Genomic DNA, 24,874 nt, shown 5'->3' on the forward strand with positions numbered 1-24,874 from the left:
ACTCATTTGGAACTAAATAATAGAGAACAGTTAGGTTAAAATTCAGGAAATGGAGATAACCATGTTTGAGAGCAAAATCCTTCAGGAAAGAGCACTGGCAGAATCTTTTTTAAAGTAGCAGTCCAGAACTTTCACTAACTCCCTGTCTTAGGTTGGAAATGGGGAGTGTATTCTATTCTTATTCCTATCTGATGGGGCAGTTATCTTCTGCTAATTGGGCAGTTTTCTTCATCTCTTCCACAACCAATCCTCCCTCTGCAGAGGTATCTTCTGGTAATAGCCATTGAGTGTTGCAGAGAGGGCTGCATCTGCCAATGAGTGTTGCATGACATAAAATTCCATCATCCCACTGAGAGATGCTCTGCCCAGACGGAAGAGCCAAGCATTCCTACCTGGATAGAATCAGAAATCTGAAAGACCACAGTCAGGCTTTTCCACTGGATTCCCAGAGGAGCAACTTTCTTCTCCATTGAATTCCCAGAGGAATAGCAGGCCTATCTACACGCCTGGATCTTCAGAGGAAGACTATACCCTTCTACAGGACCACTGCTCCAACACAACTACATCTGCCACTCCAGAAAGGCTGCAGCCACCATTTAATGGGACTGCTACCAACACCTGATACCAACAGGGTATCAGGTCATATTCTGACACCGTCAGTGTTGTTTTTGTATTACTGCATTGTTTATTTTGTTTTTATTTTCTTCCCTAATAAAGAACTGTTATTCCTACTCCCATACCTTTACCTGAGAGCCCCCTTAATTTCAAAATTATAACAATTTGGAGGGAGGGGGTTTATATTTTCCATTTCAGGGAAGGCTCCTGCCTTCCTTAGCAAACACCTGTGTTTTCAAACTAAGACACTCCCTACAGACTACAGAATAATTAAAGAAAACCAGCTGATTGTGCTCAAATTGGCAGTTTTGTTCAAGAAAATACTATTTGATCTGCCTGTTGGAAAGAAGGAATGGACCTTCTGTGCTTGCAAAGTCTACAGGCAAATGCCATGAGTTGGCAGACAAAGCTGGGGAATACAAGACTCATCCCGTGCAGATAATCACACAATCCCACAATGGTTTGGGATGGAAAGAATTTTAAAGGTTATTTCATTTCATCCTCTGCCATGAGCAGGAACACCTTCTGCTGTCCCATGCTGCTCTAAGCCCCAGTGTCCAACCTGGCCTTGGGCACTGCCAGGGATCCAGGGGCAGCCACAACTGCTCTGGGCACCTGTGCCAGGGCCTGCCCACCCTGCCAGGGAACAATTCCTAATTCCCAATATCCCATCCAGCCCTGCCCTCTGGCAGTGGGAAAATGCTACATGAGATCTCATCCTAAAGTCCCATTTAAGCAGATTGCCTCATTTCACTAAAGACATCAGAAGAGAAACAAAGATGAAAGGTAATAATCTCTTTTCCCTCTTGCTCCCCTCTCTCCGCCTGAAAAGAAACCAAACGTCCCTTTATGGATTTAACCCTTCTGTAGCTGTATTTCTAAGATATTTCTAAGCTTTGGTAACAAAGACCAAAGTTTTAAGTTGGTGGGACTCAATCAACTTCTGCGAGAGATACTGAGCTGAACTGCTGCCAGGTAGGTTGTTGTTATAACCTACTCTGCAGTTTTGTACTTATAATCAGTATTCAACAACAGGAGATCCCTGAATCTTCTCACTGGATGGTCTGGGTGGAACCATAAAAAGAAAGCAATTCTGTGCTCTTGAAAGCAACAGGAATATACACTACAACACATAAAGGTTTCTGTTAGCAAATCAAAGGAGATTTGCAAATGAACTCACCCATTTTCAGCAGCAGGTCTGCAGCTGCACAGGGATGCTCAGTGAAACCTTATCCCATATTATTGGAGGAAATAAAAAAGTCATTGGGGACACTAGCACAGCAGATGTCTAGATCTTCTGACCTCAATTTGGCCAAGATCTAAGAGGGAACAAGTGGTGCTGGACAGAAGGCAGGTGGGCTTGGAGATTGACAGATGTTTCATGGTGTGAGACAGGCAGTTTGGCAGAGGAGCACAACTCACTCCACAGCAAAGTGCTCCATCACTGACATTTTCAGAAGTACTATCTACTTCCAGCAGCTCCATGAAATCTCCTGGAAAATAACAAAACAAGCCTTATATTTGTCTAGTTTCTCAGCTATCTTCCCCCAAACTGTACACGTAAGAATACTGAAGTAGAAAGTGCTTTTATATTGATTGTTTTTTCCTCTTTATATTTAAACAGCTGGAGTGCTAAAACAGAATTCTGAGTAAATTAAAGCAATAACAAAATTACATGGGGCAGCTGTTTCAGCTATTTCCACAGAGCAATGCTCTTTTGAAGAGCTAATGAATCTAATGGAATTTAACAGACACTGACAAAGCAGCAATAAGTAATTAAAACTGTAGGGGAAGGTCTCATACAAACATCCTCACCAAGCACTAAAGGAAGTAACACAAAATTTTTGCAGCTTCTCACTTTTAACAAAAAATCATATAGATCTCTGTTTATTTATTACAGTGGTGCCCACAAGTTCTCTTCAGTACAGGACCTGTCAGAATTTCTATTATCCTTCTCATTACTGAAGTGTTTGTAACTTGCCTAATTACGAATGTACTCAAGTAGTTTGCTTTCACTTACTGCCTAGTTAATCCCCATTTCTCATTTCATTCAAATTTTGAAATTATTTTTTTGTTTATTCTATGCAAAAGAATAAAGATGAGATATTTGTTCAACTACTGCAATTCTTCAAATGTTCTGTAAATGCTGCCAGTAAAAGCTGGCATGTGAGAAGTGTTTCACTGTAAATCATTCAAATGGGGCAAATTTGGGGTTTTTTGCTGGGGGAGGAGGTGCTGCCAGCAATTAGCGCAGTAATCTTGGGTGTGCTCTTACAGGGACTGAATATTTATTTTATAGTACTCCTGGATTATTTCCATTCCTTCCAGGGGTCATGGGGTGCAGGGAATACCCTGTCAGGATGGATTTGGGAGGGACCAAACTTCCAATGCCTTAAGAAAGCCCCTTTCCTAAGGGGGCAGAGTCAGCACAGCCATACCCTGGGCAGTAGTGATTTCACAACAAAATAAACCCCATCAGGCTCTCAATGAAACTCTCAAGATTCTAAAAGCGCTTCAAAGTTCTTTCCAAGAACATTCCACATTCTGCCTTCCCTGGATGTGGAGCTCTGACTCCTCAGTGGCTTCAAAGGGTTGCCAGAGTACCTTGAGTCAGACTCCTGAGTGGAATTCCTGCAGAAGGATGAACTGTGCCCTCATCTTCCTCAAAGGAGGCCAGAGCCTTCTGGTGTGGAACCATTCTTGCCAGTCAGGGACAGGAGGGGAAAAATTAAAAACAATCAAATAAAAAGTCAGATATAAAGCTTCTGTGTGAACTCCTCCCCATGGAAGACTGCAGATCTTCCTTAGGAATGGCTGGAGTTCCTGTTCTCCATTTCTGATGAGTGCACACAGCCGGATCCTCACATTTGAACTGTGCCCTCTCAGGCCGTGCTCCGTCACCCAGTTTACTGCACTTGGTGTCTCAGGAGAGCAAATTCTCTGACAAAAGAGAGAGATTTGATATTTTCACTCATCATCCCATCAGATAAATCACTCATTTCCCCATAGTTCAAGGTTTTTCTTTCTGATTCATATCCAATGTAAGAAACAACAACCTTTTCTTCTTTTACTGAAGCATTAATGTGACAGTCTTTAAAGCAAGTTTTTTCCATATTTTCCATATATTTAATGATGACAAATATATTATCAGTGACCAAACATAATTTCAGTTAGAGCAAATGATTTCAAATCTAAGACATTAAATTTAAAGGTGGCATCTCCTTTTTAGGCGGATATTTTAGTCAGATTTAATTCCTGATATTTACATTTCTTGGTCAGAATTTATAGTATTCAATTTAGTCTGATCAAGCACAAACTAACTGGATCTATGCAAAATATATGCTTTCACGCCTTGCATTTTTATTACCTTTTTTATCAGAAAGACTCATCGCTGTATTTTTTGCAAATTAGTTTCATTCATTTTTCAAAGGAAAGCTGCTAACAAATTTGTTTCATTCATTTTTTTCCACATGAAGCTGCTGCTTTGCTCAGATTCAGACACAAAACCGAGCAGTTCTGTGAGCTGACACCCACAGACCCAAGAAATCTCTGCAATGGTTTAGATTAGACAGAGTATATCAAAAAGGCAGAAATGCTGCTTCATGGACTTTTGAATCATATTGGCAATTTTGAATATAATTAATAATCTCAGCATATGCTCCAAGTTTTGGCCCTGAGCAAACACATGCAAAAGATAAGCTTAGTTACCATGTAAATAAAGGGAAATTATGTACATGTCTTTAATGGATTTCGTAAGCAAGGTTTGGAAGTTTGATTAATATCTAAACAGCTATACCCAGGAACATGCTAATGAGATGTCAATTACTTACTAAAATAGTTGCATTTATAATGTTAATTGAAACAAAACTTGCTATAATGACTTATTAATCCTAGTTTTCAAACCCTTTAACTATCTTACTCGTGGAAAGACCATACTTGTGATTCAAGTGGTTCCATTAAATGAACATATTGAATAGGAATGCTGAGAGAACTTACTCAAGAACTGTGTGGTTCATAAAACCCATATACTTTTATCATAAAGCAAATCCAATACAGTGTCTTAATTTCATTTCTCCTTAAAGGTAGGAAGTGACCAAATACTCTGTATTTAGAGTATTAATCAATACTGAATTCACACAGAATTGTGTTCAAATTTCAGTATTGCAGATAAACAAAGCCTGGCTGTTTCTGACATTATGAAGTCATCTCTTTTGAAATCATGCTCTTTTTAATCACTGAAGCGTGATCTGGTCTTGATGAAATTATAAATTCTGATTTGTTAAAAAACCAGTCATGGGAGGGCACTTGAATAGAAGAATGTCTTAGTACATGCTAAACAAAGTCAAGATTTAATGGTTAAAATAGATTGGTTTGACTTCTCTATTGCAGCTTATATTCTTAAATGAAATGCTTTTAAATTCTGAGAAGTCACTATTAATATGTAACTATCATGCACAACAGATATTCATGATTTAGATAAATAGACATAATATGAAAAAAAAAAAGTTACTTTTAATTCTTTTAAGAGAGAATTTTTATACACTGATCATTTACCCTGAATAAAAGTTTCCAATTTCTTTTCGTTAAATCCAAGTCAAAGAGAATTTTTAGGAATTCCGCATTTGAAATAACAGACCTTGAGTTGCTCCCTGGCTGGATTTTAATTTGTTTTATTCCACGTGTAATTTAATTTTGGTGAATTTTTGCAGTCATACAAACTAGGAGAGGGCATTCCAAAGGCTCCCTCATCAGTGGTGCACATAGCTTGGGCTCAGAAATCCTGGAAAACACCTGCTACACAACCATGCCCTCTTCCATAGCAGAAAGCCCAAATTATCTCTTTAAATCCCCTCAAAATGTTTCTGCACATAAAACTCATGACTAAGCTGAGCACAAATACATCACCAACAACCTGAAGAGTGACACCTCCAGATTCTTAGCTGATCAGATCTGCGCATCCTCCTCCAAAAAATTTGTCTGTGTAGAAAGCCAAGCATTTTTGCTTTAAGGTCTGATGAAAAACTAATGGATTTCCAGGGCCTGAAGGAGCTGCAGGAAAGATGGAGAGAAACAATTAACAAGGGCTGGAGGGACAGGACACAGGGAATGGCTGCCACTGCCAGAGGGCAGGGCTGGATGGGATACTGGGAATTAGGAATTGTTCCCTGGCAGGGTGGGCAGGCCCTGGCACAGGTGCCCAGAGCAGCTGTGGCTGCCCCTGGATCCCTGGCAGTGCCCAAGGCCAGGTTGGACACTGGGGCTGGGAGCAGCCTGGGACGGTGGAAGGGGTCCCTGCCATGGCAGGGGTGTCTGCCCAGTGGCAGTGTGGAGGTCTCCCAGCTAGCACACTCCCTATGGCTGGAGGGCACACACAGCAGGAGTGGCTGCCCCTAGATCTCTTCCGAGACCTCTAGGGTTGCAGTGCTCACAGGGGTTGGCAGGTCCCTGTGGCTGGCTGTGGTGTGGATATCACAGCTCTGAAGCAGAAACGAAAGACAGAGTCAAAGAAATAGAGAGGAGCCACTTGTATGAATTCCAGGTAATTTATTACCTAGGAAGGTTCAGGAACAAGTGAGGCACAGGAATGAGGGCGACAGCACACTACAAAGAGGGGAGAGTATGAGGGCTGGAAACAACTCATGTCCAATGGGGAGACATTAGGGGAGGAGAACATAACTGGGATAATCCAATGAGGGCATCACAGGGGAGGGAGCAGACTTAACAATCCAACGAGATACTAGGGAAGGGGCAATAGACAGGGAACTTTTGAGAACCAAATGGGGGTGGCTACAATGGCAGACAGGGAGGTGGACAGCACAACTTGGATTGACAGAACCATTTAAGGGTAAGAGGGGAGGAACAGGGAGATTGGCACTCTGAGGGATAGCTGAGTGCCGGGAAAATTTAGGAGTAAACAACCTGGGAGAAACCATTGTAAGGGGAAGAAATGGGGGGTACAAGGAACATACCAACTGAAACTACCTAACATTAAACACCTAACTCTTAAAACAAAACACTGTAAAACTCTATAAAAACACACACCACCACAAGGGGTGGCACTGCATGGGCTTTAAGGTCGCTTCGAACAAAACCCAAACCATTCCATAATTCTATGATTGTATAACTCCCTATTAATTTTAAAGGATTTTAGATGTGGCTCTTAATCAAAAGGGTTCGAAATATTTGTGCAGTAGACACCTTCCTACTTAGCAAATACAGTTCCTTAGCAACTAATTAGTGAAGCAGAAATGAATGATAGAAAAAGTTAGTGCTGGTTAAAAATTATATAAACCTTGGTAAGAAAAGAAATTTGCAGTGAAAGCTGATGAATGAACTGTGTGATCCTGCTCCTGTGCCCAGCCCTATAGGAACCTCTGCAGTGCTGTGTCCAGCTCTGTATCCTCAGCACAGCAGGGATAGGAGCTCCTCCAGCAGGGCCAGCAGAGGAAGGGAAGGCTGGACCGGCCAGTGCCATGTCAGCTACAGCAAAATCAGCTCTGGTTCACCAGTAAACAAGGGGAACAAAGAATCAGCAGCCTCTTTGAGTTTACTAATTAATAGTGGGAATATTTAAGAATGCACTGAATACTCTCCTATCCATTAGACCATACTTGTTTTATTTAGTTCTTTTTTTTCTCACTAAGCAACAACAGATGAGCACAACTTTCATAAATCAGCTTCACTTGGATTTCTGTCACCAAAAGACAAAGAATTGTAATTAGCTGTGATATCATTAGGCCATTTAAAACAATTGCTATCATCCACAGATAATGTTCTTGAAGAAGCTGTATTTGTCCCATGGAATGCTTTGGGCTGGAATGGACCTCACCCCTGCTGTTATGAACAAGTTCATCGATTAATGCGGTTAGAGCGGTTAATGCACTTCAAGTTAATTATGTTAATTAAATTGTTGTTAACCGTCAAAACCTCGTTTACCTCCACTGCTGACTCCTTTACATACACCTTGGTTATACCCCTTTACGGTACCTGTAACCCTTGTTGCGTCCATCAGGTATTGCCTCCACTGCTCCACAAAATGGTGACTGGAACATTAGCGGGAAATATGCAAATCAGGAAAAGTGCAAGAAAATCCAACAAAAGACCCTAGAAATTATGAGCCAACCTAAAATTTTAACAAGAAACTAGACCTACCGGCAAGAAGTCTCTCTACCCTACCAACATGGTTTTAAGTGTCACCATAACCTAAGTAGAACTGAGTCAGAGTGAGGACCCCAGCTGATGAGCCAAAAGACATCTTCCTAGGCACGCCCATGAGGATGGAAGTCCCAGTTCTGCTGTGAAGCAAAACTGTTCACCTCCTCCTCTGCGTTGCCAAAGGGAGCAGTGGCAGTGTGCGTGACCCCTCGGGCCCCCAGCCAGAGCTGATCACTTTAATAAAGGTATTCAAAAGGAGCTGGTCTCCTTGCCCATTTATTTCACCCGCCATGGGCAGGGACAGCTCCCACTGTCCCAGGCTGCTCCAAGCCCCAGTGTCCAACCTGGTCTTGGGCGCTGCCAGAGATCCAGGGACAACCACAGCTGCTCTGTGCCAGGGTCTTACCACCCTTAGCTGTAGAAAATTTCTTCTTTGTATCCCGTTTAAATCTTCTGTCTTTCTGTTAAAAATATTAAGAAGGTTAGGGGAAAAAAAGAACTTATTTTGCCTCTGACATACTGCAAAGAGCTTCTTAGTCTGAAGAGCAGATTACATTTTAAAATTGAACCAGATTTAAATCAATAATCTCCTTATTCTACTTTATGACTTTAATATTTCTTCATATGTAAATTTAAATTTCTGTAAAAAAATCATGGGCATATCATCCTCCCTATAAATGTTGATATTTTCACCTGCAGTGATGTAGTCACAAGAAAAATCTATTCTGCACATATTATGTCTAAAAAATATATAAATTATGACTAAAGCACTGCTTTAAATATTTCAAGAAATCTCAGGGTAATTGTGGATACAAATACACTCAGAGCGCTAAAATTCCAAGAAACTGCTGAGAAACCATAAGTTTTAGATTAATTTGCAATGTGCTGTCTCCTTACTAATGTGCTTTCCATCTTCCACTGCTAAAGCTCACAGAAAAATTTTGCTTTTTAATTCTGTTTTCTTTCTAAAGGATACAACAAATTGCCATTAAAACCCAGTCAGTGCTAGAATGATGTTCAACATACTGTCTTAAAAAAAACCCCTGTGATTTCTTCTGACATAGCCTGGCACTAGAACCAGCTGTAGGTTCCATTTTAGGTTTCATACCCATGGAAAATCCAAAGGTTATCCAACCATGCTTATAAAGGAGATTTCTCATCCCAACTGTTCAGCTGAACATTTAATATCCTCTCCTAAGAGGAAAAACTCTTGAACACACGAGCAAGCTGTACCCTGCTGGGAGGAAGCCAAAGATGGAGGGTTTGGGTTACAGAAGGATGGGACAGACTGTCAGATCCACTGCAGCCTTGCAACGAATTAGGGGCCTAAAAAACACTGAGATAATTGAGGTTACATATCCAGCTCACACAAGGGCTCCACTGCCTCCTGAGCTGCCCAGTGCTGCTGCAAATCAAACTACAAAAAGCGTATGTGGAGTGGGAAAGAAAAATACAAAATGTCACTGTAAAAGGATTCACCAACTTAAGCCCAGACTACCAGAGTGAGAGACAGAAAGGAGGGGAAATCTTCAAAGAGCAGTGGGCAGAGCTGAGCAGAAAGTGCGGAATGCAAGGATTAAAAAACCCAAAGCTGAGGAACTGTGGATTTGACCAACCAACAGTGGCTAAAGGGGAAAGTTTAATTCTTTCACTTGCACACTTTGTTTACAATATCCTGGAAAGAGATGCTCAGACAAACTCCTGTTGTTATTCTTATTAGTTTTATAGTTAAAAAATAGCATTTAGTTAAAAATAGCATTTAGTTAAATGCATTAATTGGGATGGCAAAAATTGAAGTGAGATGGGAAATTGAATTTAGAACTTCAGCTTTCAAGACAAACTTGCCCCAAAGATTTGTTAAAATAACAAAGCACAGCTGTACTTTATAAACATGAATTCTTTCTATGATGGCTCCACTTCCATTAAATGTAGGCTAGATCCAGTATTCTCCAGTGTTTACCTTATTTTTTGCAATTCTTTTTGCATTTGCCCTTATTCATCATACTAAACATCAAGTATATGCAGTGGGATTTTTTTAATTGCTTCAGCCCAAGAGTAGTCATTATACAGAAATGTCCTCAGGGTAGTGAAATATCTACAGCACTTCCTTACATCTACAGGAGATGCACGTAGATGACTGTCTCATGTAAAACTGGATTGCGGCTTTCGGGGGTCACTTGCGGCTGTCCCCCGTCCCTCCCCGGCCCCCCGGGACCCCTCTGGCTCGCTGTCCCCTCAGGGAACCGGGGTTTGCCGCGGTCCCGCTGCACTGGGCTCACCAGGCAGCAGCTGGGTTAGCACGGTCCGAGCGGCGGTGCGCCTCGGTCGCCGCAAGGAGTCGAGATAAAGAGACGAAGAGAGGTCAGTTGTACACAGTCCAGAAAGATTGTATTGCCTGAACAGTTGCAGGGACAAAAGACCCTGGGCTACTGCCCAGATACAGTTTTATACAGCAAAATTAAGAGATAAGGTCTAAACAATAGAGACAGTGTTCATCATGGGCCCATCAGAACCACCCCAGGGGTCAGGTCCAATGGGAACTGCTCAGGGGTGGGGAGAAAGGGGTTTACATAAAGATGCTGAAGCGAAACTTTCCCGAAACAATGGGGCATACATAAGTGTATCTTTTCCTCATACCTAAATGTATCTTTTCCTCAGCTTCCAATTCCCAAGGCCTTTCTAAATCCCTTCCTCCACACTACCACGCCAGCGTGATAGCAACACTGGATTTTATTTTTGTTCAAGAAGGAACCAAATGTGGCCTCTGGGTATTAATATTAAACAAGGGCCACTGGCAGACAAGTAAAATCAGAGAATCATGGAATCATGAAATCTGTCACCTTCCACTGTCCCAGGCTGCTCCAAACCGGCCTTGGGCACTGCCAGGGATCCAGGGGCAGCCACAGCTGCTCTGGGCACCTGTGCCAGGGCCTGCCCACCCTGCCAGGGAACAATTCCTAATTCCCAATATCCCATCCAGCCCTGCCCTCTGGCACTGAGAGCCATTCCCTGTGTCCTGTCCCTCCATCCCTTGTCAATTGTCTCTCTCCATCTTTCCTGCAGCTCCTTCAGGCCCTGCAAGGCCACCCTGAGCTCACCCCAAAGCTTCTCCTCTCCAGGTGAACAATCCCAGCTCTCCCAGCCTTTCCTCCCAGCAGAGCTGCTCCATCCGTCTGCTCATCCTGGTGCTTCCTCGGGGCTCTCTGCAGCAGCTCCAGGTCCTGGCTGTGCTGGGCCCAGGGCTGGGGCAATTCTTCAGGGGTGGTCTCACTTGAGCAGAGAAAACAAGGCAATGTGGAGAGAAGAGAAAAAAAACATAAATTTTTGTTTTCTAAGTTTCCCATCAGAGTGTCAGTGACACCTGTATCAAGAAGAAGCATTTTCCCCCAGCCCAAATCAGATGTTCAAAAGTAGATTGCAAGGACAACAGTTTAATGGTGAAAACATGAGGTTTGTGCAGATGCTGGATTTCCTTTCCACCTCAGCTCCTCCAGGGTCTCTTCATGTTCATACCCTGTCCCAAGGTGTGTTGCATCTATTGGGATACTCCCAGGTCAGAGGAATGCGTTCAAATTTTCTTTTTTTTTTTTTTTTTTTTGTCCCCGCAATCCCTGCAAAGTTGAAAACATTTTATTGATATAAAAAAATATATACAGAGCATTTGGTATGAAATTAAGATTCTATAACAAGCTAAAACATTGGAAAGTTCTTTCTTTTATATTATTCTGTTACCGGATTTCTGAGAGAGAGAGGACATGATTTATATTTAGAGTGAACGGTTGAGCTACCCTCAGACTAGGCCTCTGATAAGCAGCCTTGGTGGGGCCTTGGAAACCTTTGGCTAAGTAAGAAAATAGTTGTTGCGCAGTTAGAAATTACCTTAAGGTAACCAAGGCGTTAATAGGTTTTGTGGGTGTGAATTAGTGTAGAGCTGCAGCGTGAAACTCTGGCCACCTGGCAACAGGGACAAACAATGTTTGCTGACCAATGATAGTGTGCTCACAATTTGTAAACTATATTGAAGTGTATATAAATTGCCATCTTACAGACAATAGACTGAGAACGTAGCTTTAATCATATTGGCTCAACCTGCGTTTGTCCTGTCCAGCACTCCCTATGTTATAAGATGTCCCTAGCTTTTTTATTATTTTCAATTTTTTTATTTTACTTCAAAATTCACTTGTGTCTATATTCATCCAAGTTGACACAGAGCACGCAAAAGCTCTGGAGAATGTTCCTCTTTGCCCTTTGCCAGCTACAGTTCTCAGCTGTGAATGCAGCAGGCGAGTGAGTCGGAGACAGAGACAACCACTTACCCAATGTTCAGGTCACAACGGAGAGTTTATGCCTTGGGCCCCTCTTTATAAAGGGGATTTTCCTGGATAGCCCATTGGTCTGATCTTTTAACACTGCCCAGCTCCCGGACCAGTGAGATGTCTACAGCTAAGGGTAGAACGTGATTGGTTGAGGTTCCTGTCAGTCAACCCAGGGGCCAGTTGAGTTTCTTGTTTCTAGCCGAATTAATTGCCCAGAACAAGCCAGCTTGTACTGTGATATACTGTGACATCTCCTCTGTTCTTTCTTTATTAAAAACTTCAACCCTTTGCAATGCAGGTGACAGAAGACAGCATGGGTCTAATTTACATGAGACCATGTATCACTGGAGGTGCAACATTCACATCTAGCTGTTAGGCGAGAACTACGATCCTTTCAGACTAACATCTCACAGGTTATTTTCTTAGAAGTTAGAAGTACAACTTATCTCTAAAACCAAGAAACTATTCAACTCTAAAACCATTTAACCCTTAGAATTGTTAGAGAAAAACTCCACTACTAGAAAAACGATCTGTAAACAGAAAAAAACAGTTTGTAAACAGGAAAAAATACTTTGTAAGGAAATGAAGTAACTGTCACTTCAAGAATCCCAGATTTCCATGAGGTAGGTGATCAGTTGCTCTGGTTACAGGGCTCTGTGATGGCTGTTGAGGGGTCACCAGGAGGATGCTGCCTGTGGTCCTGAGCAGGACATATTGCAGGCCGGATACATCTGATAGGTATCCAATGTGTTTCAGTGTCCATTGAAACACATTCATATCTCTGTTCCCAGGTAATAGATCTCAAGGACCACCCCCCCCCCCACCCCCATCTACTGGTGAAGGGGTCTCTCACCATTACCTTAGGGTTGGGCAGCTGAACATCACCAGATGATTGTACTGTTTTATGATTGATTGAAAGACATAAGAAAAACATGAGAACATTATATCACCCAAGACTTAAAGCAGGGTATACATTCACCCCAATTTCCCCCCTTTTTCTTCTTTTAATAAAAAATACTAACAAAACATGGACTTTTGAACAACATTAATAAGGCAAAACTTAAAATTGTGCATATGTTTTATTATTACCTGGGGTCTACTATTCCTGACGGGCTTCTTTTTCACAATGAGAACTTGAAAGAACCTCTTCTGGACAAAGTTTCCTCATTTATCTCAAAGGAAAAAGGTTAGCTTTTGCAAAGTTTGCATAGAATTATCTAGGTCTAATAGTATATTTTTCCTTTACCAAGTTCAGGGCTTGATCAGAGCCAAGAACTTGGTTGGGAAAGGGTTTCCCTACCTGTCAGTAAACTCAGGGGCCAGCTGGGTCTCTTATCTATAATTGAATTAATTGCCCAGTACAAACCAGCTTGTACTGTGATATACCGTGACACTAAGCAATGTGTAAATAAGATGCAAAGAATAAAACATGCTTGTGAAACAGAAAAAAAAATGCACAATTTTATAGATATTTTATCTCTTCAGCATTCCAAAAAGTGTCATACAAGAATCTGATTTAAAGGATTCTTAAGGCAGTTTTCAGAAGATTTTAAAATCAGTAACATCACTAAAACTATATATCCACAAATAATTTTGTATTCATAATAGAACATATATATGTTCAAGGTGTACACAAAAGTGAAGCACAAAGCAACCAAAATTTGTCATCCTATCATCTCTACTAATATGAAAATTCACATTGATAAGAACTAAACAAAGAGAAGTTTGTTTTCATGGAAAGTTCAAATCAAGAAAAGTATTGGGAAAAAAAATCTGGAAAAATACCTGAAAATCTGTCTGTTAAAAAAATATACCAGAACACTTTTTCTAAGGTTTATTGGAAGACATAAAGCAGCTCTGAATTGTATTCACACACACAGGACCTCACAGGACCAATTCTGTGCCTGGCAACAGTCTTTGGAAAGCATTGGAGAAGAGCTTGGAAGCAGGGTCTGGGAGCAGGTCTGGAGAAAGCAGCCTTAATCCTCATATATTCATATGTGGGAGAGGGACAGATCAGCCCAAAATCAAGTAGATATTTAAAGCATCTGCAGAACACGTATTTTTGATGTTCTTTGTAGGTTTTTGCTGGCTCCCAAGGTAAATAAAGGATAGAAGGTGTGGAAAAGCAGAATGTGTCTGGAAGGTATAGAAGGACCAAGGAGAGAAGATGAAAGAACACAAACTCTCCCAAAAATGTTATCTAAACCCCTCAATGTTCAGGCCATGTCAGGAAAATGGGAATCCTTAAGGGATGAACAACGTGAGACAGTACTATGTGCAGGTATACATTGTTCTGTTTTCAGATTGCTAAAATCAACGTATTTTTTGGGAAGAATATTCACAGTGTGACTAATCTGTATTATGACTGTTGGTTTATATATTTTTGTATGAAGAGTGATGGAGAAAAATAATATAAATTACAATAATATTGACAATTATGTGATTTAGTTTCCTAATGAGTTTTGCTGTCTCTGTTTCATGGCACAGCCTTCAAACACTAATTTATGCAAAGATTCCAAGCCCAGAGCTCATCTATCATTAATAATTCTGTGGAACTGGCAATTACTAATATATGCACAGTGCCATTTTATTTTATAAAAATGTCTTCTTAAAATTAGGTTGCCTGAAGTTCCTGATGTGCAAATTAAGCATCTAATTTATCTTGCCTGGCTGGCTTGGTCAGTCCTATATTAGGCAGGCAGAAAGGGAATATTAAATGTAAAAGAACAATCTCTCCAAAAATGTATGAAAGGCAGCAATTACAGCCAAGCAGAAGGTCAGAGGTCACCTGTTGCCCCATCTCTCTCCACAGAGAGCAACAAGCACAACTTTTCCCAGGCATTGTCCTATGCAAAGGCTGTGAAAAGATCAGAGGAAAGAATGAGAAACAATTCTTATCTTCACTTGCTGCACCTGTTGTGCACATGTGGAATGTGTTATGGAGATTTATTTACCAAAGAGTGATTTCTTAATTGGCCACTGGTGATGGTGTTTGGATTCAATTGACCAATCTGGTCAAAGCTGTATTGGACTGTTAGCCAGGGCGATGGGTCTTTCGGTATAGTAGAGTAAGTATAATAAAGTGATTGATCAGCCTTCTGAAATCATGGAGTCAATGCTAATTATTATCCGGCAAGGACCCATGCTACAATAGTCACCAGCTTCAGTGAGGTGAGAAGAATGAGAATGTTCTGAGCCTGAAACCATCTTAATTTATGAAATTTCTGGGAAGCTTTTGTATCTCCTAATCAAGGATTTTCCTGTAAGATATATCATCCAATGTCCTGTTCCACCACAAGGTTACTGGATCTGCTGTATTTGCATCAGTGATGTGCTCAACGGAGAGCTTTCCAAACCTTTGGAAAGAACTTTCCAAAGTTGCCAGAACTTTCCAAAACTTGACTCTCAGATGGGGCTACCACACCCTGAAAGGGAAATTAAAGCAAGTTAACTTCCCTGGCTGACACCTCCATCATGAAGAACTATGGTTCCTAACTAGACACACAGGGATTAGACATATAGACAGACACACAAAGATTAGACTGAGCACACAGCAAGAGGGGAAGGCAACAGGGACATGCCAGATGACTAAAAATTATTTTCCTCCTTAATTCTGTGGCTAGCTTGTTTCTCCAAACTCTTCTTTAAGAAGGGAATATCACTGAAAGCAGACAAATCTCCCTGGGGTTATATTTTGCAGAATAGAATTTACCAAACCCCCTTGCTAGACAAACTGCTTCCACAGGGAAAAGTCTGTTTGGAATTAAACTAAAAAGGCACCATTGCAAATTAAAAAGATTTTGCTGTCATTGGAGGTTTAGTATCAATTCCAAACAAAAAGTAAACCACAGTACTGGGTCTTGCTCCCTGCAATCCCACTGCAATCACTTCTCACAAACCACTTGTAAGCACAATTCCAACAGGTGCGATAGCAGGAGATAATGACTTGCTTGGCTATTCAAACCGGATAAAACAATCAGCTCTAGTAACTCCTCAAGAACACTTAATATAGTGGGCATTTCATTACTGGTTTCAACATTCTCAATACTTAATGACCATAAATAGATGGAAATACTTTACATTCAGCTCCTCGCCCTGTGGAGTTTAAAGTAGGTTAGAGAGAAAAATTTAGCAAACAGTTTCTGAGGAATATTTTTGATTAGTCTTAACACTGACTTGGCACTTAGATAGAATTTAGAGAAAAATGTGCAAATTTACCATGCTTAAAGACTGCATTATCTTGTAATATTGCTTCAATAATATTTTCTGCTTTCTTTTTCCTTCTGTCATAACCTCCACTGTGGTCTTGTCTTCATTTTTCTTAGAATAAGATCATTTACTGTGTACATTTGCATTTATGAACCTATCCAAAATATATGAAAGCTCTCTGGAACCAGTAGTTCTAGCTGAGAAGAACAAAGAGAAGATGACACAGAGGAAAGCTGGCACTGTACCTTCCTCAAAATCTGGTCATTTATTCTGAAATCGAAACAAAAATTGTTGGGTCCTCTGCTCTTTCATGAAGTTTGGATCTTTCCCAACACTTGCCATGAAACCTTCCCATAAATCATTTGGACATGCTAATTTACCTACATTAGAAAGCTCTTGGCAGTAATGACTCCTGAAAACATAGATCGGACAGCAAAGACAAAGATTCTACAGAGCAGAAAGATTGGGATGGAGAAAAACTGCCACTGTCTTCCAAAATTACTCAGGACACTTGATTTTTAGGTTTCCTATGTCAAAGCCTCTCAAAGAGGATGATATTCCCAGGGATTGCAAACTATGACTTTGAGGATTATCAAACTTACAGCAACAATATCACAGTCTGAGCTTAACAGCTACATTTATATCACTATCTCTCTTACCTTTACTCCATATATGAGTCTAATTATGTTTAGTTTGATTTAAGTAGCTATATTTCTGTCTGGGGAGGATTCTTAATTTATTCCTCAGTCTTCAGAACTGACTACTTTATCTAGCAACATCCTTTTGAAAGAAACAAAATTAAAGCTGCTTTAATTAAGCACTTTCTATGGGAGAGGTGCACAAATAGCCCAACTCAAAAAAACATATGAATTATTTCATGGATAAAAAGAGTTCCCTCTGAAGATGGTGAGGCACTTCCAGGTTGTCCAGAGAACCTGTGGCTGCCCCTGTATCCCTGGAAGTGTTCTAGGCTAGGTTGGATGGGGCTTGGAGCAACTTGGGAAAGTAGAAATTGTTGTACCTTTAAGGTTCCTTCCAACCCAAACCATTCTGGGATTCTGTGATTATGTTGCCATTCTATCTGAGAGGAAAGACAAGACCATGATGATCACAATGTGTGATGGATGCTAAGACAGCCATACATAATCCAGCCACTGGGAAAAGCTGACATTCTGCACAGGGGGTCAAAAATGTTCATCGGGAATTCAGATGGAACTCACCTAGCTCTTGGTGACATGGGTGTTTCACTGGGAGTGATCACAACATAAAGATAGAGCATCTTAAATATTCATTCATTTTCAGCTCTGTATGGATCCGTAAGCCAGTGAAATACATAGCTGGATAAAAAGCAATGTATAATATAATGTAGCTTACAGCTAAAAGAGCTGCAAATATAGAGCCCTCCTGTTTGAAGTGTCTGTATATCATATACATCACAGAGGAGGACAAAAGATCAAGGCAATGGGCTGAGTTACAGGCACAATGCTCAGACGTTACTATAGAAAGACTTACCTTAAACCCAGTATTTGTGTGCAGCAATTCATTCTGTTTACCTGTTCTGTGTTATTTCTAAATGTTGCAGTGAAAGGCTTCAAGCTGAGAACTTCAGAGAACAGCAGTCTTAAAAACTCGTAATGCACCACTGCATTTTCAGTATGAATTTCAATATAGCCAAAACTTGTCCAGTCTGCAAACTTCTCCCCAGTTTTAGGTAGCCATAGGTTGATACCATTTGGGAAAAGTGCAAAGTTCCTTGATCCCCTTTCAGCTGTTTTCTGTCAGAAAAATTTGAAACACAAAGAAAGGAAAGAGTAAGATTGTATTTGAGAACGCTTTAATTTCTTCGCTTTCATGTCTGACTATGCTCTGTGCATTAAACAACATTCCAAAATGGTTTATTCTCTGATAAAGGACATCTTTATGTAGTTTTATGTTTTCATACTGTATGAAGGAACTTTATTTTGTTTTGTCTGTCATATAAAAAAAAGGAAAAGAACATAGAAAACAAAAAGGAAGAATCATAACGCTCCTTACAACCTGCTGCAATTCACTCTTTTTCTTGCATAAAATATATAAAAAGATCTGGCTTTGAAATAAATATAACTTATAGGTGTTTTGAGTGTCCCATTATGCCAAAAGAACACAAAATAGATTACAAACATGACAGGACTTAAAAACTAAATCTTCTGACAAGACTGACTTGCACATAACTGTGAGACTAGTGAGAAGTTAAAACTATTTTTTTTTCAATTATCATTATTGCTTTAGTTTTCTGAGCACTGACAGCCTCAATATTTTGAAACATTTTAGTCTCAGAGGCAGGGTAGCGCAAGGTCTGCAAAGCTGTAGAGGCTTCTTCTCTGAAGATATTCCACCCCACCTGGATGTATTCTGTGCAACCTGTTCAGATGTCTCTGTCTTAGCAGGGAGTTGGTGCAGGCAAGAAGAGTCAGGGTCTGCTGCAGTTTCTTTACATGAAGTTGCGTTATCAGATCTCTTTCCCATCATACTTGGAAAATGGGGGAAAAGCCAACCAAAACCCATCAAGTGAGAGACCTGTCTGTGGCAAGTGTAGTTTCCCAGCACTACTTCCTGGCTCACTCTGCAAGTTTCCTTTTGCATGCTGCATTCTCTCTCAGGTGTTTTTCTCAGAGGTTTGAAATGAGACTGAAGTGTTCTGCCCCTGTTGTGGTTTGACACAGAAGAGAAATTTTTTAGGAAGTTGGTAGTTAAACTAATTAGTGTTATGTTTGGATATTAGTACTTAGAGTGACTACTGAAGGTTGGACATGTTTTTGAGAATATAGGGGGTTAAAAGTAAGAACTTCTAGGAGAATTGTTTTTTTGGTTTTGGTTATTGGAAAGTGTAGACTTTTTTTGTTTAGCTATATGCTGGGTGGGGGAGGGGAAGTTATGTAGTTTGTAGCGGTAAATTACGGGGTGAAGGGTTTAGAACTAAGTTCATTTTTGTAGACAGAACAGTAGAGGAAATTTGAGATTTTTTTTCTCTTTTTTTAATTTAGAAGGAAAGAAACAGAGAGCTTGAAGACACTTGGAAGTTTGTTGGAAGAGAGAAGGAGAAGGGGGGAAGGTTTTTAGTGTGGGAGATGGAGTTTTGGGTTGAGATTTTAGTTGTTTGGGAGTTTGGGACTTTTAATTTTTTGGGGGGAATGAGGGTTTTGTGAAATATTACCTTTTTTTTTATTTGAAAAAAGAGATAGTTTGATATTTGAGATGTTAAGAAAAGAAGGTTGAGGAGAGATGATGGAGTGGTTTTTAGTTAGGTTTTTCTTGTTAACTATAAACTAAACTAATTTTTTTTTAAGAGAGACTGTATTTTAGGGAGATACTTAGTAAGTTAAGAAACTTGTTTCAGTAATTATTAGTATAGGAATAAAGTAAACAGAAAAAGTTGAAGAGAATGTGATGATGTTTTTTGTTTTTAGGAAGATGAAGATTTTTGGTTTTACTTTTGGTTTCAGGGGAGGAAGAAAATGGGGGGGATCGTGGTCTCAAAATAAGACACTGGATTGTTGTTTTTTTAGTTTTTAGTAAAGTATTTTTAAAGGAGTTTTATGAGCGGTCTGTTTATGTATGGTGGTGAGAGTATTGTGACATGGAAAAGAGAGTGTTACACTGGTAGATTTTTTTTCAGGTGATATTATGTGTGTGACATGGAAACATGAGAAGTAGTAATTGTGTTTCTTGGGAGTCTATAGTGTAAGAGAAACTTTTTTTTTTTCTTTTAATAGATTGAGTATTGATTATATTGAAGAGTGATAACTTGATTAAAAATCTGAGTTGTGTCTCACTGTAGTTTGTTGGAGTTTGGGTGGGGGGAGGAGGAATGTTTTAGAAGGTTTTCATTCTGGATTTAGTGTGTGTGTCTTTTATAGAAGTAGTTTAATAAAGGTTTTTTTCCCCTCTGTTATTAAGCTTAAGCCTACTTTGCTCTGTTCCAGATCGCATCTCACAGCATTTATTTAAGAAAGCACATTTTCATAAGGATGTTGGCATTGTGCCAGCATCAAACCATAACATTTTTTGGTTCACCTGACAGGGAAAATTGAATTCGGCAAGTAATAAGATGAAAACTATGAGATAGGATCAAACAAGAATAAAAGCAAAGCATGTATTAAGTTATAAAGTAAATTGATGGTGAAAATTCAGAGGTAGAAGTTTAGTTGTTGGTTATTGTTTTATGTAGAAGTGTGTTGAATATAATTTTGATGATAATTTTAGAAATGTGTGTTCTCAGAGGCTAAGGGTAGAGTGTCGTCGTTTGACACAGAAGGGAATTTTCTCAGGAAGTTGGTAGTCAAACCAATCAGTGGTCACATTTGGATATTGGCACCTGGAGTGACCACTGAAGGCTGGACACGCCTTTGAGAACACAGGGAGTTAAAAGCCAGAACTCCCAGGAGAACTGTCTCTTTGGTTTCGGTCATTGGAGAGTGCAGCCTCTCCCCTGCCCAGCCACGGGCTGGGTGGGGGAGAGGAAGCCATGCAGCCTGGAGAGGTAGGCTGAGGGTGAAGGACTGGAACCAGGCCAGCTCCTGTGGACGAAAGGGTGGAGGATGTCTGAGATGTCTTTTTTCCCCACCCCCCAACCTAGAAGGAAAGAAACAGAGAGCCTGAAGACACCTGGAAGTTTGCCCGGCAGAGGAGATAGAGAAGAGGGGGGAAGGTGCCCAGTATGGGAGATGGAATTTTGGGCCGAGTTTTCAGCCATCCAGGGAGTTCGTGACTTTTAACCCTTTCCTGGGGAATGAATATTTGTGAAATACTACCCCTCCTCGATTTGAAGGAAGAGACAGCCTGAGACCTGAGATGTTAAGAAAAGAATGTTGAGGAGAGATGATGAAGTGGCTTTTAGCTAGACTTTTCTTGTTAACCATAAACTAAACCAATTTCTCCTCCATGAAAGACTGCATTTTAGGGAGATACTTATTAAGCCAAGAAATGCAAGAAGTAGCAATTGTTTTTCCTGGGAGTCTATAGTGCAAGAGAAACTCCTCTCTCCCTTAATAGGTTGAGTATTGATTATATTGAAGAGTGATAACCTGATTGCAAATCCGTGTTGTGTCTCACTGTAGTTTGTTAGAGTTTGGGTGGGGGGAGGAAGAATGTTTTAGAAGGTTTTCATTCTGGATTTAGTGTATGTGTCTTTTATAGTAGTAGTAGTTTAATAAAGTTTTTTTCCCCTCTGTTATTAAACTTGAACCTACTCTATTCCAAATCACATCTCACAACATTTATTTAAGAAATTACATTTTCATAAGAGTTCTGGCATTGTGCCAGCATCAAACCATAACAGCCCCTTATCCTGACCTGGCACTCCAGGCAGCCAGAGATGAAGGCAGATAGAATCTGAGCTCTAACTTCCATCTCCCGTGTTCCTTATTCTCTATGCTACCTCAGAAATTCATCTCACAAAGCTTTTAAATGCCCTACCTCATTATTAGCAAATCTGCACCACACAGCAACTGTTGTCACTTTCTAAAAGACCCAGAGGTCCTGCACCCTCTGACAGCACACCACGTGGAGTTATTTTCTCTCCTTTGCCTAGTTAAGAGGTTATTGATTGCCACTCACACACTGTAATGGGTGGCTTTCCACTGCCCACATTTGCATTCCTTCTGTATTTTAGTCTCTATTTCTTCCCTTCCCACTGATACTGTTGTAATTTGCAATGTGTGTACTGGTGAGAAGGTCAATACACTTTTCTAGACACTGTCTCTGTGATTTATTTTCACAACTCCTTAATTAAATCCTCGCAGTGCAGAGTTTTTTCAACCAATTGCCAACAAAATACCATCCCCAATTCCTAGCAGCTTTGTTGTTGTGTTATTGCTGTTTGGTGAGTAAATTCTCTCAGAATTCACCCATTTTTTCACTGCCAGTTTTCAAAATCAAGTCCTTGTTAACCCTCATTTCCTTCTGAAGATATTCTTCTGACTCTTGGCATGAGCTTGCAATTTCCTCTTGCCTTAGAGTTTACCAGATTTCCCCTTATGGTACTTCCAGCCTGCATGATTAATGCTGGTGAGTGAAACCACTCCTATTTATCACCTCACAAAAAAATTGTGTAACCCCTCTTTAGATCATAAAATTGGCCAATATATGTCATGATGTGAGCTGTACCATGGAATTTAAAAAAAAAAAAAATCAGAGTAATAACAGGAAAGCAAAGATAACATGCAATAGGAATATAGTGCAGTGATCTAGCAGCTGAGACTCCCTCCAGGGTTCAAGTTTATACCACACACAGACTAAAAAAGGCTGAAGATTTAGTCCAGAACTGCTACAGAAAACCTGTACAGAGTCTTTGATGCTGAAAAGATGAACAGAGGATAGATGAACAGAGCACAATCCTGGAGGCCTTGCGCTGCCCCTGCAGGTAAGTTTTGAAATTTTCTGAACTGATTTACCTTTAATATTATCTTGACCCTTTGTTAAAAACTGTCCAAAATAGCCTTGTTTCATTTAATGCAAGGTGATGAGCTGGTTTCAAATTTAAAGGTCTATTAATCCACAAGTTAAACTGCAACCAAGGGTATCAGTGCAATTTTTTTAAGAGCTTTACAATAGAAAGTGTAAATCTCACAGTTTAGCTGTTTGCAGTCACACAGGGAGCAGTTATTGTGTTAACTTTCTTAAACCAGAATTTCAATGATGTTTTATTACTTTCAGCAGACACACTGAATTGATTAAATTCACAAGCTGCAAAAATGGTTTCTGACAGCTGGGAGCTACACACTGCAAGGACAAAGGTTTGTCTAAATGATGAAGTCTAAAGCAATATAAACTGATAGCAAAAGGCTTTTAGCTAATCTAGAGAAGGGGGGGTGTTAAGATTTTTCTCCTTTCGAAAGCAAGAATTAGCTGCTTGAACTTTTCTTATTAAAGGAGCTGCCTGCCTTTCAGGCTTTGGCAGCTTGGTTAGTGTGGAATGGAATACACTTTTGAATGTGTAAGTTAAAGACTTCACAACAGACAAGCAATTATTTTATTCATTAATAAGTTACAGGATAAATCAGAGCCTGCTTCATTTTCATCTCTTCATGATAACTGAGACACTGTGGAAAGACTCTCAAAATAAAATCTTGTTTATACTACATTGCTAAACTACCAGCAACAGGTAACAATCAACTGGAAAGAGGCCACTTCCTAAAAGAAACAAATCAAATCTCAGTGTTACCAGAACAGTGTTCCCAGCAGAAAAGAGAAGGCTGATTGTAACTATAGAATCGGCATAATTGTGTCAGTCTGGAGGGACTGAATGACTGTGCAGTGATATGTCACACATGCATCATCAATTAATTATGCCTCAGAATGCTTTTGCACAGCCTGGTGTGCAAACGAGCACAAATGGAATTAGTGCCAACTTAAAAAAAACCTAAAAATCAGCCTACAACTGATTCAAATTATTTTTCTCCCATAGGTGGTCCCCTAAAACAAAACAGCATCTTATTTCCTTTAAACATTGTTATATCAAGGTAGTCCTTGATATAACAGAAACCAAACAATATTTAAGTGCAAAGACTGGTTACATTTTTTTTTAGTTCTGTGAGGCTGTTTTCATGGAAAAAGTTCCAGGTAAACATACAGGTCATGTGATTAATATTAACATGAAATATTTTATAGTAAATTTTTGCAGCAAGCACTTAGAGATGCTGTGTTCAGCATTTACCATAATTGCTATTACTACTTACATGCAGCTTTTCCCCAGAGGACTTACACAGAAAATGGTTTTATCTTGTTTAAACCTAATAGGCAAAAACTAGGTGCTGAAAGATAGAAATTCCATGAAAATTCACTAGGTGGGCAAATAGTATAATGCAAACCAGAAGCAATATCTAAAGCAAAACAAAATGCCATTGAAAAAATACCAGTCAACAAAGATATTTTTTCTGCTTATTGGTAATTTTAAAAATAATTAACAATTCAGCTTAAGTGTTTTAGGAACTTTCAAACTTTCATAATCCTACTTTTGAAATAAAAAAATATACATACATATTTTTTTTCCACTCCTGATATCATAGACTTTGGAAGAAAAATATTGTTATCCTGTTCTACATTTTAACAAAAACCCATGCATGGAAAGTGAATGGTAGCAGCTCTGATTCTCTGCCTGCAGATTGAAGAGTAGCTCCCATCACCTCTGGTTCCCAGGGCTCCCATCAGTCAGAGAAGTGCAAATTTAGCATCAAACCCAGACTCAAAACTCAAACCTTTGTCCAGTATGGAAATACTTACAAGGTACATTTTTGTCTTTTTAACAATGTTTGAAACTCACAGCAAGTCTCAAATGACTGCATTTACATAGGGGGAAAATTGATTTGCTCTTCAACAGGAGAAAAAAAAAAAAATCCAGTCTGTGGTGTAACAGAATTGGGGATTTTACTTCCCAAAGTTGAGGGCATGAGATTACACTGGATAAAGTTATTCTGTTTAGTATTTTCCTCAACCTGAATACAGACATGTCATTTTCTACATATGCTCCTAAGGGAAATCTGACCTCAGAATTCCCTGAGGCAAGCCCACAGGACAGGCCAGAGCTGGATCACCAGGTG

General features: G+C 39.9%; 1 long non-coding RNA gene across 2 annotated transcripts in view; it reads left to right on the top strand.

The window, feature by feature from the left end:
• The first annotated feature begins 22,111 nt into the window (after nucleotides 1–22,111).
• The window catches only part of LOC140684861 (uncharacterized), a 35,810-nt gene continuing 33,047 nt past the window's right edge, over nucleotides 22,112–24,874 (top strand). Inside the window, exons 1-2 of one of the 2 annotated variants that reach the window (XR_012057759.1) lie at nucleotides 22,112–22,698; nucleotides 22,992–23,071. This is a non-coding gene — a long non-coding RNA (uncharacterized lncRNA). The remainder of the gene's footprint in view (nucleotides 22,699–22,991; nucleotides 23,072–24,874) is intronic. The other variant, XR_012057760.1, reaches the window with a different exon arrangement.

The sequence above is a fragment of the Taeniopygia guttata genome, chromosome 11 (genome assembly GCF_048771995.1).
Source record: "Taeniopygia guttata chromosome 11, bTaeGut7.mat, whole genome shotgun sequence".
Lineage (NCBI taxonomy): Eukaryota > Metazoa > Chordata > Aves > Passeriformes > Estrildidae > Taeniopygia > Taeniopygia guttata.